The sequence below is a fragment of the Cervus elaphus genome, chromosome 20 (assembly GCF_910594005.1).
Source record: "Cervus elaphus chromosome 20, mCerEla1.1, whole genome shotgun sequence".
NCBI classification, from domain to species: Eukaryota; Metazoa; Chordata; class Mammalia; order Artiodactyla; family Cervidae; genus Cervus; species Cervus elaphus.
Window position 1 is genome coordinate 52,883,897 of NC_057834.1, and position 15,285 is coordinate 52,899,181.

General features: G+C 37.9%; 1 protein-coding gene across 3 annotated transcripts in view; it reads left to right on the plus strand.

The window, feature by feature from the left end:
* The window catches only part of TRIM33 (tripartite motif containing 33), a 140,906-nt gene that overhangs the window by 82,217 nt on the left and 43,404 nt on the right, over window positions 1-15,285 (plus strand). The window lies entirely within an intron of this gene.

A 15,285-nucleotide genomic window follows, 5' to 3' on the forward strand; every position in this document is an offset into this window, starting at 1 on the left:
GACCGTGGGTCACAAAGAGTCAGACACGACTGAGCGACTAGGTGACATAAGTGTGTGTATGTCGGTTCTGCTTTCTCAGGGTGTCCATCCTTGCCTTCTCCCACTGTGTCAGCAGGTCCGTTCTCTACTGGGTGATCAATGCCGTGTGTGTGTGTTACTGATAATATATGATACTTTTCTGTTTCTGACTTTACTCTGTAAGAGGCTCTAGGTTCATCCACCTCACTACAGTTGACTCAGATTTGTTTCTTGTTATGGCTGAGCAACGTTCCACTGTGTATGTATACTACATTTTGTTTATCCACTCATCTGTTAGTGAACATCTAGGTTGCATCCACGTCCTGATTATTGTGAACATTTTTGCAGTGAGCATCGGAGTACATGTGTCTTTGGATTTGTGGTTTTCTCAGGATATATGCCCAGTAGTGGGATTGTTAGGTCATATGGAAGACTTATTACTAGTTTTTTTTTTTTTTTAAAGGAACCTCCGTATTGTTTTCAGTAATGGCTGTATCAGTTCACATTCTCAACAGTGCAGAAGGGTTCCCGGAATTATCAATTAAATGTTGAAGGCTTCTTACTTTCTCTTTTAATTGGAGGCTCTTACTCTTTTAAAGCTATTCCCTACACATGAACCTTCTCAAAGATGCGAACATGTGTTCTGTCTGTCAGGCATGAGTGAAAGTGCGGCTTGCCCTCTGTCTCCTGTTGCTGACAGTCCTTCAGCTGTACCAGCCCCTCCCTCCTCCTCCCCCTTACTCGCCTGTTCACTTGATGCGGCACCTGTATGCCAGCTTTTGTGCTGTACGGTGGCTTAGTGGTAAGGCATCCACTTGCCAGTGCCGGAGACTCGGGTTCAGTTCCTGGGTTGAGGAGATTCCTTGGAGAAGGTAATAGCAGCCCACTCCAGTATTCTTGTCTGGAAAGTCCCATGGCCAGAGGAGCCTGGTGGGCTACAGTCTACAGGGTTGCAAAAGAGTTGGACACAACTTAGTGACTAAATAGCAGCTGTTCTTCTCAAGGTACTGTACTGTAAGATTAAAAATGTTTTTTTATTTTTTATGTTTGTTTTCTATGTATTACTTGTGTGAAAAGTATTATAAACCTATTACAGTACTATATCACAGATTGTTTTAGTTGGATACCTACACTAACTTTGTTGGACTTATGAAAAAATTGGACTTAGCTATGTTCTCTTGGAATGGAACTTGTTTGTATGTAGGAGGCTTATTGAATTTAGTGATGAGGTTAGGTTTAACTTTTTATTTTTTATTTTCTTTTGTGCTTTAAAAAATGTATTTAGTTATCTGCGGCCGTGCTGGGTCTTTGTTGCTGCACGGGCTTTCTCGTTGTGGCGGGGTGGGGGGTGGAGGTGCTGCTCTAGTTGTGGTGTGCTCGCTTCTCGTTGCAGTGGCTTCTCTTGTTTTGGAGCACGGGCTTCAGTGGTTGTGGCACATGAACTTAGCTGCTCTGCAGCATGTGGGATCTTTGAGGATCAATGGTGGAACCCATATCTCCTGCACTAATAGGTGAATTCTTTATCACTGACCCACCAGGAAAGCCCCTCTTTTGCTTTATTATTTTGTTTCTTTCCTGCCATCTTTTAAGTTAAAACTTTTTGGTAATTTATTTTATATCCACTTTTGGCTTTTTAAAGTATTGCTATTTAGTTGCTAAGTCGTGTCTTAACTCTCTTGTGAACCCTGGTCTATGGCCCTTGAGACTTCTCTGTCCATGGGATTTTCCTGGCAAGAAGACTGGAGTGGGTTGCCATTTCCTTCTCCAGGGGATCTTCCTGACCCAGGGATCAAACTTGTGTCTCCTGCATTGGCAGGCAGATTTTTTACCAGTGAGCCACCAGGGAAGCCCAATCTTAGATATTACAGTTTTTATAAAAGGTAGATCATGGTGTTCTAAACTACAAATATCTAGTTACAACTGTGAGCTTCTCTCTAGTTGTGACACAGGCACTCTACAACTGCTGTGGGCTCAGTAGTTGCAACACAAGGGCTCTCTGGTTGTAAGCCCAGTCTTCATATTAACCCATTTATTACTGTTACTGTTTCTCTACATCTCTTCAGTTCCTTTGCCCTGAAAGCTGTTCTTCAGCATTTCTTGTTTTGCGGGTCTGCTGGCAATTGATACTGTCAGCTTCTTTGGAATAGATGTTTAGAAATGTATTTACACTATTTATAAAATTCTGGACTACCAATTTCTTTCCACATTTAAAGTAATTAAAGTCATTACTTTGTATTCTGGCCTTCTTTGTTTTTAATTATATCATTCATACTGGTCTTGACTGAATGTTGTTCGGCAGTTCTCTGGCTGCTTTCAAGATTTTCTTTGGTTTTCACCATTTGAACCATGGTGTTTTTATGTTTGTATTTTGTTTATCTCGTGTGTGGTTCACTGAACTTGTACCTGTAAGTTGATGGTTTTCATCAGTTTGGAAAGCTGGCCATTAAAAAGATTTTTCTCTCTCCCAGTTACACATTTGTTAGACACTTGATTTTGTTACATAGGTCCTTGAGGCTGTATTCATTTTCCTTCAGTTGGTTTTCTCACTTCAGTTGTTACAACTTCTCATTTGTGTTAATTTTCACTCACCCTTTTCTTAAGTCATCTCCCATTTGCTACCAGACAGATCCAGTGAATTATTTCAATATTGTACTTGTCTAGAATTTTAGCTTTTAAAAAACAGTTTCTATTTCTTTGCTGAGACTTCATTTAAATTTTGAGTAAATATCCAGTAGCCTATTCGAAGTAGTTGCTTAACACTGCTGTTGAACTGTCTTGGTGACAGTTTGTATTGAACAGGTTTTTCTTTACTTTGAGTCATACTTTCCTATTTCTTTGAATACCTAGTGATTTTTAATTGTGATTTGGACATTATGGATGATATAGAAATTCTGGTTTCTTTTATCTTCCTCTGTAGAATGTTAATTGTTATTCTAGCAAGCAGTTAAATCATTGGCTGATCACCTTGATCTTGTGTAAGCTTGATTTTACTCTTTGTATGGATCTGTGGAAATCCAAGGTATTTCCCAAGCCTCTCTCAGCTTCTGAACTCTGTTTCTTGGAAGGTCTTGTGAAGACTTGATTTTAGACTTCGTTAGGACAGAATAGGCCTATGGTAGAATTTCTTCCAAGTAGCAATTTAGTTTAGTCACTTAGTCATGTCTGACTCTTTGGCAACCCCATGGACTGCAACACACCAGGCTTCCCTGTCCATCACCACCTCCCAGAGCTTGCTCATATTCATGTCCATCAGGTCAGTAATGCCATCTAACCATCTCATCCTCTGTTGTCTCCTTCTACTCCTGCCTTCAGTCTTTCCCAGCATCAGGGTCTTTTCCAGTGAGTCAGTTCTTCGCATCAGGTGGCCAAAATATTGGAGCTTCAGCTTCAGCATCAGTCCTTCCAATGACTATCCCGGACTGATTTCCTTAGAATTAACTGGTTGGATCTCCTTGCAGTCCAGGGGACTCTCAAGCGTCTTTTCCAACACCACAGTTCAAACGCATCAGTTCTTCAAAAGCATCAATTCCAAGTATAGTTCTTTCTTTCTTTTAATGTGTAGCCTTTCTGGTTTCTCAGATGGATGCCTGGGAAGTAAACAAAATCTCTTCTTCCACTGGCTCAGCTGGAATTCTGTCTCCTAGAACTGCTTGATCTCCACTTTGTCTCTTCACAGTGTCAACTTCATAACAGCTGCTCTTTGTTAATCCCTGCATAATCTCATCCTGTGTACTACTGCCCAGAGATTGGCTAAGGGCTTGTGAGGAATTCCTTTTCCTTCTCCTGTATCCCACCCCCCAGTCTCACCCTACACAGCGCCTTCCATTCCGGGGTCCTCCTCCCTGAATCCCACTGGCTCATGGCGTCCCAGGCCCTGATTTCCGCCCCTCAGCTCAGAGACACTCTGCTCTGCTCAGTGTCCCGCCCTCTGTGCTCTTACCATGTGACTGTCTTCAGACAGAGGGATGTTCTCTGATATTCTCTGAGGAATTACAAGATTTTTCTGCTTACAGTCCAGTGACTAAATATAGTTGTGTTGTGTATTTCTGACTTATTAATCTTTGGTTGCAGGGCTATTCTGGTACTAGTTATTCTGTGATGGTTTAAGAGTGGAAGTCACCTTTGCTCCACCTTAATATTTTTTATCCCTGATTACAGTTTTCTGTATAGTTAGAGAATGGTGTTTGTGGATTGTTTTTGAGGATCAGTATGGTTTAAGAGAGAGTAGTTGCTTAGAATCTAATGTCAGACATTTTTGTTAAAGAGTAACAAAAGAGTATACCGTGATGGTCCCTTGACTGGAACTGTATAAGTGAAATTTCTCAAAAATGTTTTCCTAAAGAAATAGCTTTTCTTGGAATTAGGCTTTTTTAAAAAAAGCGAGGATGGACGTTTTGTGATCAGGAAATCTTGAGAAGCAGGCATCAGTTGGCAAAGTGGGGAAGCAGGAACACAGTGGGTAAGGCATGTATCTCAGACCAGGATCCATAGCATCACCCCCCTTCCCTCTTGGTTGGGGAAACGGATGAGGCAAAGGAACTCCAGTTATGCTCCATACAGATGCACGTAAAGGCTTCGGGGATAACCCTCCCTGCATGCTTTATCTGAGCCTCCATCTCCAGAATCTCCAGTTTTGGAAAGTGGCCTGGAGAGGGAAGGTGTTTTACTCTTAAAGAAGGATATGAAATAATGTTTCCAATGCCAGAATGTAAAGATTAATCATGAGACCAGACTGATGGACACAAACCACAAGCTACTATATTCTTTGGGAGGGGATATCTCAAGGGAAGGCAGGGTCTTCCGCATCTTGTCTCCTTATAATCCCATGTTGGGAAGGGTGCTGAGAACTGCCCCAAGCAGTGGGTTGTGAAGATGGGCGAAAGGGATGGTTGAGGGGACAGCTGCAGACCTGCTGCTTCTAAGCTCACTTGCACCCCTTTCGGGGCCAAGACAGTTTTATTTATTTGTTCCCTTGGGTGACTGTTCCTTGGGTCCCACTTTCTCCAGGATGCCAGCCACACTGACAAATGACTTACCTTGTGCATTTTAACTTTCTTTTCATAATATAAGTAGTCTGGTTTTGTATTTTTGTGAATTTTAATCAGAGGCCCTTATTCTTGTACTGTGTTCTCAGTTATATGAGCAATCTCAGGCATAAGTTTGCAGGAGCTCTGGGCCTGCACAGTTGGAATACTTTTTGTTGCTGTATCACCAGAAAGAAAAACTATTTGGGGTCTATAGCCTATTGACCTACCTTATATTTGCATGTTAGAGCTGGCTGTTCTTATGGTATCCTCTTAAAACCCATTCATCTTCAGTGTGTCATGGGAGGCTAGTTTTTAACTGGGTTACCCCCGTGACTTGGTTGCCTTCTACTGAAAGGTTGGAAATTAGCCTGAATAGAAAAAGGTGGTGCAGAGAGGTTAGGAAAGGCTTGGGCCAGGTAAAAGGTGCAGAGAGGGGAAGCCAAGATTAGACGAAGGTCCATCTCTATGTGTGATGAAGGTTTCCTGTTACAAACCTCTAATCCCAGGGCATGGGGCTCGCTTTACAAACCTCTAATCCCAGGGCATGGGGCTCGCTTTACATACCAGATCCATCCTTTGCTTGATTAGGCTAGGCCTACTGTGCCCAGCGGGGGTGTGTGTGTGTGTCCATCCTTTGCTTGATTAGGCTAGGCCTACTGTGCCCAGCGGGGGGGTGTGTGTGTGTCCATCCTTTGCTTGATTAGGCTAGGCCTACTGTGCCCAGCGGGGGCGGGGGGTGGTGGTGTCCATCCTTTGCTTGATTAGGCTAGGCCTACTGTGCCCAGCGGGTGTGTGTGTGTGTGTTTTTGTAAAAAAATATGAGTGGATAAGGATAGGTGTTAGGAACAATGCCTCTGTACCCATCTTGAGCTGCCCAGGGATGGGTATATGAAGCAAGGACAAGATCCTTAACCTTTAACAGTTTTGGGCGTTTCCTCCTTGGCTTCCAGAGAGACCATCATTGGTGGCTTCTTTGTAGTTCCCAGAGCCAGTGTCCTATCCTGCTGTAGCAGTGATTAGGGTCATGGAGCTAAAGAAGAAAAGGGGGTTACTTTTACATGCTGTGAGATCACTGCAAACCTGCCTCACAGTGTTGTAACAGGGCAAATGCAGTAGTACACATTGGGTGATGTGTGTCTGATCCTGGATTCTTCTCTCCCCCAGTTGCTGCCTGCTTCTAGTTATTGTATTTGTCTGCACTTTGTAGGACTTCATGGGATTCCCTGGTGGCTCAAATGTAAAGTGTTTGCCTGCAATGTGGGAGACCCAGGTTCAATCCTTGGGTCAGACAGATCCCCTGGAGAAGGAAATGGCAACCCACTCCAGTACTCTTGCCTGGAAAATCCTATGGACAGAGGAGCCTAGTAGGCTACAGTCCATGAGGTTGCAAAGAGTTGGACACAACTGAGTGACTGCACTTTCACTTTTCTAGTTATTGTATTTGTCTGTGCTTTATAGGACTTCACAAGTCACTGATTTTGGTGATTGCTTGGTGGCCTAGTTTGTGTAAATGTGTGGTCTTCTCCATGTTCTTTTGGGGCTTAATTGTTTACAAACTTCTTTTTATATTGAGAAAAATAGCCAAACCATCTTTAGCAAAACCCACTCCAGTACTCTTGCCTGGAAAATCCCATGGACGGAGGATCCTGGTAGGCTACAGTCCATGGGGTTGCAAAGAGTCGGACATGACTGAGCGACTTCACTTTCACTTTCTTTCTGTACCAGGCAAAAAGATCTGAAACATAAGCTTGGGGCCCCTCATCTTGAAGTGGGGCGGGGGGGTCTTGAACATACTTTCTTTTATGTTCCCTTTCGCCTATTTCCTATTTAGAATAAGATCTTCTGTCCCTAAATCTAGATTCCTGCCCACTCCTCTATTTCACCCTGACATCCCCCACCTCAAATAATCCATATATCTGTATGTATGGATTGTAGAATATCTACAATTAAATGATTTGTGCAACAATTTGTGATCCAAATAGCTGGTAGAAATGATATACCAATTCATATCTACCATCAGTCTTCTCAGGAAGGGGTATGGCAACAAATCAAATTTTCCTATCCAGACAAATTGTTTTCCTGAAGTGCATTTATTTTCAGAGAAAAAGCAGCTTGTTTACTGAAGTTCAGTGTTCATTCAGCTCATTTGTTCAGTAGGTATTTGAGTACTCACCATGTACCAAGTACCATGCTAGGTGATGATTATGCATATAATACAAAAAACAGAGACAGTCGTTGATGTTTTGGGAGCCTCACCATCTTTACGAGGCTTGAGATTGAGTAATGGTTCGGTAGTAGTTCATGATAATCTCCAAAAATAGTTCATTTTGGTTTTGCTGAAAAAGCCTGGTTAATTTTAGTATTGTAGTTTGTGAATCTATCCACCTATCTGAGGAACTCATAGGCTCAAAGTTACCTTGCAGAATGTTTGCTATGACTAGAAGAAGTGGGCATGGCTGAGAATTAGCTTGAAATACAGGAATTTCAGAAGATTTGAGAAAGGACCATTCTTCAGAGTCATCAGTTACCATGTGGGAAGGGGACAGATTGGTTGAGATGTATGTTGCTAAAATTCTGTAAAGTAAAATCTTGTATTGGTTGAAACTGGTTGATCACTTTTCCTTTGCAGCAATGTAAGCCTGCCTGTCACCATTTGTAGTTGATCTCTGATCTCTGTATGACTGGTACTTATCTTTGAGATCTTAACAAAAATGTCACTCTGTATATCCAATCTATAGTTTCTAACCATCCATATCCTCTCTTGTCACATCACTATTTAAATTGTTTTCTCATTAATTAGAATGCAAGGAAAGGAAGAATAGGACCCTGTTTTGTCTTGTTTACTGTTGTATTTCTAGCCTTTGAATCCTTCTGGCAAAGAGAAGAATTCACTGGATACTTTGAAGTCTTATTAATGACATATGTAAGTCATTATGACATATATAATATATATATATTAATATATACATATCTTGTGACTTCATATATATTGTGATTTTATTATATAATTATATTATATAATATATATTAATATATTATACTATATTTATATTATAAATATTTATATATTATATTGTATATAATATATTTATATTATTGTATATTATATAATATATAATAGTTATATAATATAATTAATATAATAATATATAATATATTAACAATATTATATAATATTATTTTATATATAATTATATATATTATATATATGAGTGTGTGTATAGACAAATACAGAAAACTGTCTAAAAGTGCAGTTTAAAGAATAACTAAAATATGAATGAAATAAATAAATAAATGAATAAATGAAATAAAATCTGGATTCTTGTCTTTTATTTTACTTAGCTACTTGATAAATGGAAATATTAGGTACTTTAGTTCTGTGGAAAAAAAAAAGACTGCTGAGATGCTAAATGGCATCATCACCCAAGGAAGTTTGGAAACCTCTTGGCTATAGTTAATTCATTCTTTTATTGATAGTAATTTGGGTTGTTTCTAATTTTGGCTAGTATAAAAAATAATAATAATTTTGGAGTCCAAGAAAATAAGATCTATCACCACTTCCACTTTTTCCCATTCTGTTTGCCATGAAGTGATAGGATCGGATGCCATGATCTTAGGTTTTTGAAGTTGAGTTTGAGTTTTAAGCCATCTTTTTCACTCTCCTTTCACCCTCATCAACAGGCTCTTTAGTTCCTCTTCACTTTCTACCATTAGAATGTTATCATCTGTGTATGTGAGGTTGTTGATATTTCTCCCAGTAGTCTTGATTCAAGCTTGAGCTTCATCCAGCCTGGCATTTTGCATGATGTACTCTGCATGTAAGTTAAATAAACAGGGTGACAATATACAGTCTTGTCGTACTTCTTTCCCAGTTTTGAACCAGTCAGTTGTTCCATGTAAGGTTCTAACTGTTGCTTTTTGAGCCCACATACAGGTTTCTCAGGAGACAGGTAAGATGGTCTGTTATTCTCACGTCTTTAAGAATTTTTCACAGTTGCTGTGATCCGCACAGTCAAAAGCTTTCTTTCATGTAGTCAGTGAAGCAGAAGTAGACGTTTTCTACTTAGTTTTCACAGAACTGAAGTATCTGTTTTCTCTGATCTAACAGATGTTGGCAATTTGATCTCTGGTTCCTCTGCCTCCTCGAAACCCAGCTTGTACATTTGGAAGTTCTCAGTTCACATACTGCTGAAGCCTAACTTTAAGGATTTTTGGCATAACCTTACTAGTGTGTAAAATGAGCACAATTGTATGGTAGTTTGAACATTCTTTGTCACCACCCTTCTTTGGGATTGGAATGAAATCTGACCTTTTCCAGTCCTGTGGCTACTGCTGAGCTTTCCAAATTTGCTAACATATTGAGTGCAGCACTTTAACAGTATCATCTATCACAGCCTTGATGTAGTGAATGGGCTTGCTCATTCACTCAAATATGCCATATATATATATATAGCTGTTTTAAAACTATGAACATCTCATTTTCCTTTAAAATTATTTATGCAGATACTTTGTCTAGAATTTGATGCTTTCTTCAATAAAGGTTTGAATTTCCTTTTGCCAGTTCGTTGAAGCACTGCCAGGTTGAGGCTATTACACATCCAGAATGAGATTGTTTCAGACCATCAGATGATGTGTACGTGGTCTAAAAATTGGCATGGTGCACTTTGTGACTACTACTTCTAAGGATTCGTTTCTTGTCCACAACTTATAGTAACTTTCCTTTAGTCATGTAGAGGCGGTAAAGGAGCAGGTGGATATTGGTGACAAAGTTAACACACTTGTGAAACCATCATCAGTCAGAATAGTGAAAGTATTTTTATCATTCCCAAAAGTTTCACTTTCATGTTTGAAAGCTGTTTTTGTATATCTAATTCTAAGTTGACAGTTTTTCTTTCAGTACTTTAAAGATGTAGCTCTACTCTGTTATGGCTTGAATTGTTTCCACTGAGAAGTCTATTCTTTTTTTAAAGATTAATTTATTTTAATTTTATTTCATTACAATATTGTGATGGTTTTTGCCATACATCAGCATGAATTGGCTACAGGTATACGTATTTCCCCCCCATCCTGAAGCCACCTCCCTCCCTACCCTGTCCCTCTGGTTGTCCCAGAGTACCTGCTGTGGGTGCCCTGCTTCATTCATTGAACTTGCACTGGTCATCTATTTTAAATATGGTAATGTATATGTTTCAATGCTATTCTCTCAAATCATCTCACGTTCACCTTCCCCGCCTTGAGTCCAGAAGTCTGCTCTTTACATTTGTCGCCTTTGCTGCCCTGCATATAAGAATTGTTGGTACTGTCTTTCTAAATTCCATGTATATGTTGATATACAGTATTTATCTTTCTTTTTCTGACTCACTTCACTCTGTGTAATAGGCTCCAGGTTCATCTACCTCCTTGAAACTGACTCAAATGCATTCCTTTTTATAGCTGAGTAACATTCCATTGTGTATAAGTACCACTACTTCCTTAAACATTCATCTGCTGATGGACCTCTAGGTTGCTTCCATGTCCTCCCTATTATAAATAGTGCTGCAATGAACATTGGGGTACATGTGTCTTTTTCAATTCTGGTTTCCTTGCGGGGTGGGTGTATGCCCAGCAGCGGGTCTCATGATAGTTCTTTTCCCAGTTTTTTAAGGAATCTCCACACTGTTTTACATAGTGACTGTACCAGTTTTCATTCCCACCAGCAGTGTAAGAGGGTCCCCTTTTCTCCACACCCTCTCCAGCATTTCTTGTTTGTAGACTTTTTGATGATGGCCATCCTGACTGGTGTGAGATGATAACTCATTGTGGTTTGATTTACATTTCTCTTAATAGTGAGGTTGAGCATCTTTTCATGTGTTTGTTAGCCATCTGTATGTCCTCTTTGGAGAAATGTCTGTTTAGGTCATTTGCCCACTTTTTGATTGGGTTGTTCATTTTTCTGGTATTGAACTGCGTGAACTGCTTGTATATTTTGGAGAGCAATTCTTTGTCAGTTGATTCATTTGCTATTATTTTCTCCCATTTTGAGGGCTGTCTTTTCAGCTTGCTTATATTATAGTTACCTTCATTTTGCAAAAGCTTTTAAGTTTTATTAGGTCCACTTTGTTTGTTTTTATTTCCATTACTCTGGGAAGTGGGTCATAGAGGACGTTGCTGTGATTTATGTTGGAGAGTGTTCTGCCTTTTTTTTCCTCTAAAAGTTTTATAGTTTCTGGTCTTACATTTAGGTCTTTAATCCGTTTGGAGTTTATTTTTGTGTATGGTGTTAGAAAGTTCTAATTTCTAATGTTCTGATTTCATTCTTTTACACATACAAAACTATAATAAAAAATCTTCCAACAAACAAAAGCCCAGGACCAGATAGCTTCACAGGTGAATTCTTCTAAAAATTTAGAGAAGAGCTAATACCTGTCCTACTCAAACTCTTCCAGAAAAATGCAGAGGAAGAAAAACTCCCAAACTCATTCTACAAGGCCACGATCACCCTAATACCAAAACCACAAAGATGCCACACAAAAAAAGAAAACAACAGTCCAGTATCACTGATGAATATAGATGCAAAAATCCTCAACTAAATTCTAGCAAAAAGAATCCAACATATTAGAAAGATCATACATTATGATAAGTGGGCTTTATGCTAGGATGCAAGGATTCTTCAGCATTTGCAAATCAATCAATATGGTACACCATATTAACAAATTGAAAGGTAAAAACCATATAATTATTTCATTAGATACTGTTCTGTCTTTATTCCTCTGTATGTAATATATCTTTTTCCTTCTCAGTACTTAAAAATTTTCTTTATTATCGACTTTAAGCAATTTGAACACAATATATCTTTGTGTAATTTTTAAAATGTTTCTTGTGCTTGGAGGGTGTTGAGCTGCTTAGATCTATACAGGTTTTATAGTTTTTGTCAAATTCGGGAAATTTCATTCCACTGTTACAATTTCTTCTAATATTTATTGTCTCTTCCCTCTCCCTCCCTATTTGGGGATGCCAGTCATACATGTATTTTATTACAGTTGTCCTAAAACTCACTGTTCCTCTATTTATCTCTCCTCCAGTTTTTTTCTATTTGATTTCAGATGGAATTAAGAGCAGGTTAGATGTTACAGAAGAAAAGATTAGGAAATTTGAAGAAAGGTAGCAATGTAAAGTAACAGCTTGATCTACTAATGAAGTCTTAAGTAACTGAAACATGAGTTGATGTCATTGTGTTGCTTTTGTGATTTAAAGTTAGTTTTTGTTCTGTTCCCTTTTCTATTTATGTGAGAATCCTAATGTCTTCCCCAAGCTTTCTTGAGATTTCTCTCCTTTTGGTTCTTATCATGTGTGCTTAGAGTGCATGCTCTCTTCAGCTGTTGCTGAATCCTTATGGCATTATCATCTCCCTTTCACATACTGTCTTGAGTAAGGAACATAACTCAGTTTAAAATTCTCCCAGCACTATTATGAGGTCTTTATATACACTGTAGGTCTTTTGTTGTTGTTGTGGTTGGATTGAGGTTTTCTATTTTAAACAATGCAAATGGTTTTAAAATATTGCTAAAAATATCAGTGATAACAAGCTTTAAGCCTTTACTGTGCTTTAATAAGCAAAATAGTATGTTTATTTAAGTGCTTTATATTTTTTTTATCAATTTAATTCTTGGACTAATCCTGTAAGATATGATTATTACATATTTTTCTGAAGAAGACCTGGGACATAGAAAGTTGTCCAAATCATCTGTTATTGTGATGACTGTAATATTACTTAGTTATTAAGTCTTTCTAAAGATTTAATGAGAATCCATGTAAGATATTTAGCAAAGTGCCTGAAAACATTGTATGTTCTCAAAATGGGCTAATTGTTGTTATTTCTAGATTGATAAATCCTTAGATAAATTATGTTTGGAGTATTTTTCAGAGTAATCTTGAGGATAGAATAGGTGGGTATACTGAAAAAACTAGCTATAAATGGATACTTTTTGCAAGTGGATGATTGGTTCTGTGGGATTGAATCAGTGCTTTAATCTATGCTTGAAAATTTATGTAATTCATACTTATGAAATTTTATAGATAACTGATTTAAGGAAGAAACTGAGTCAGAATTACTACATATCAGCTTTAAAGGATGTTTACCTAGATATTCAGTTTGCATACAAACTTAAGATGATATATTTCCCTGGAAGTACCAGAGTAAAATCTTATCAACTGTTAAACACTCTGACAGTTCCTAAGAATAATTACTTGGCCAAGAATAATTACTTGGCAAATAGAGTGGCATCCTTTTACAACTCAGGACCTGACAAGACTTTAAATGTGCATTCAGAAGTTACAGTTTGCAGTTTTAGCTAAGCGATTCTCAGCTTTCGGAAAAATCCTTTTATTTATTCACTTCCCATGCTTATGAGAGCCCTCTTTTCAAAAACTTAGCAAACAGCTTTAAATAATAATTTATTTCTCAATAAATTTATATATATATAAGCATAATGATTCCATCCAAAACATGTAATTGGTAGTATACATGTTATACTGAGTTTCTATAATTCTAGCCAAAGGACAAAAAGTCTTAACTTATAAACCCATCATTACTAAATTGTGGGTGTGCATAATTTTTATATAGACATTTTGAAATACACAAAATAACATGGTGAAGAATTCCCTGTTAGGAATCACTGCTTCATATGCAAGATTAAAATCTAAGAAACTGCATATTACATACTAACAAAATTATGCTTAATCCATTTATTAGTTGTTCTTCCCCTTCATTTCTGAAGTATTTCAACTATTACATTGATTAGTTCAAAAAGAAAATTCAGTGTTTTTTCTGTTAGCTAAGAGAATCAGATGCTTGTAGCCAAAACTACTGTATTGTTCATTTGTTTTTCAAGCCCAAGTTAGTATTTTTCTTCTAATAATACAGTAGACATTCATTCAAGTGAATGGAGGCAAATCTGATTATCAGGTTTTACCAGTCTCTTGCTGGTTAGCTGTTACTTATCTGAGTCCAGCTTCAGCAGAATGGACAGCTCTGTTTAACATCTGGCGCCTCCCTGATTTTCTAGCGTTGTCTTTTCCTTAGCCCTGAAGTTGACAGATGTCTTCAGAACTGTGTACTTTTGTGCATTCAGATTGTTTGCCCCAGTGAAAGCTCTTACCTTTCTCCCAGGTTTGTTTACCTAGAAAGGTCTTAGCCTTTAACATCCAGTGTAGGTGTCAACACCTGTATGAAGGCAGGAAAGGGAATATACTTTCTCCTAGGTGTATCATGGTGTATTTGCTTCCTGCTTGTTCATATGAATGCATTAAGACATTTCTAGAAGTAGGATTCTGAAACATTATTTTGAGTTGAGAAAAGAAAATTGTACAGATTTAAATTTCATGAATTAAAATTTTGTTGAGTTATGGTACTAGTTGACCTTTCTGCCCAATGCCGCCTTATTTGCTGACATATTTAAACTCTGGGTCAAAAGATCTTTCTTCTTTACAATGTAAAGCTTAAGTCAAAAGGGTTAGCATGGAAATCTCATATTCCTGCTTTATCCATACAGATTAAACAAAGTAAAATTTCATTTTGGCCTTCGAGAAATCAATGGTATAGGAAATGAATCAAATGTTGTTCCTTTAATGTTTCTTCAGTGAAGGAATAGTTTGGTTCACCTTTGTAACAGAACCTCTTTTAAAAGCCTTTTAAATTAAAATACTCACATGCTTTTGTGCTGTTTAGTTAATATATCATCCAAGTTATCATGTGCTAGACTTTACATTGTAAATAGTTTTTTTTTTTTGCTTTAAAATTTTTCTCCATGAAAATCATAAAATGATATGCCTGTTATGTATATTTCACTGTAATAAAAAATTCTTAATGCACAAAATAAAAACCTCATTTGCCAGCTGTTCTGTGTAACCACAATCACTCTATTGCTCTAAACTTTGCATTCTAATTCTCTCCGTTTTTCCTTTACATCTTAAACCCCAACACTCAGCAGACTTTCCTTTTGTTAACAACTGCATAGCCTTTCCTCCTGTATTTACCATAGCACAGACTTTTACTAAAGGTACAAACGTTTAGGTGCTCATAGCCTTCCTCTGCATCTCAATTTCTGCTTTTACTTTAATGATCTGTGTCCACATAGACAATGAAAACTTCCTCAGTACCTTGAGCTTCTCTTTTCTGGCAATCTTTTCTTGATTTTGCCTTAGCTAGGCATTCAGTTTTTAGGTTATACCATGGATGTTATGGCTCCAGTTAAACTTTCAA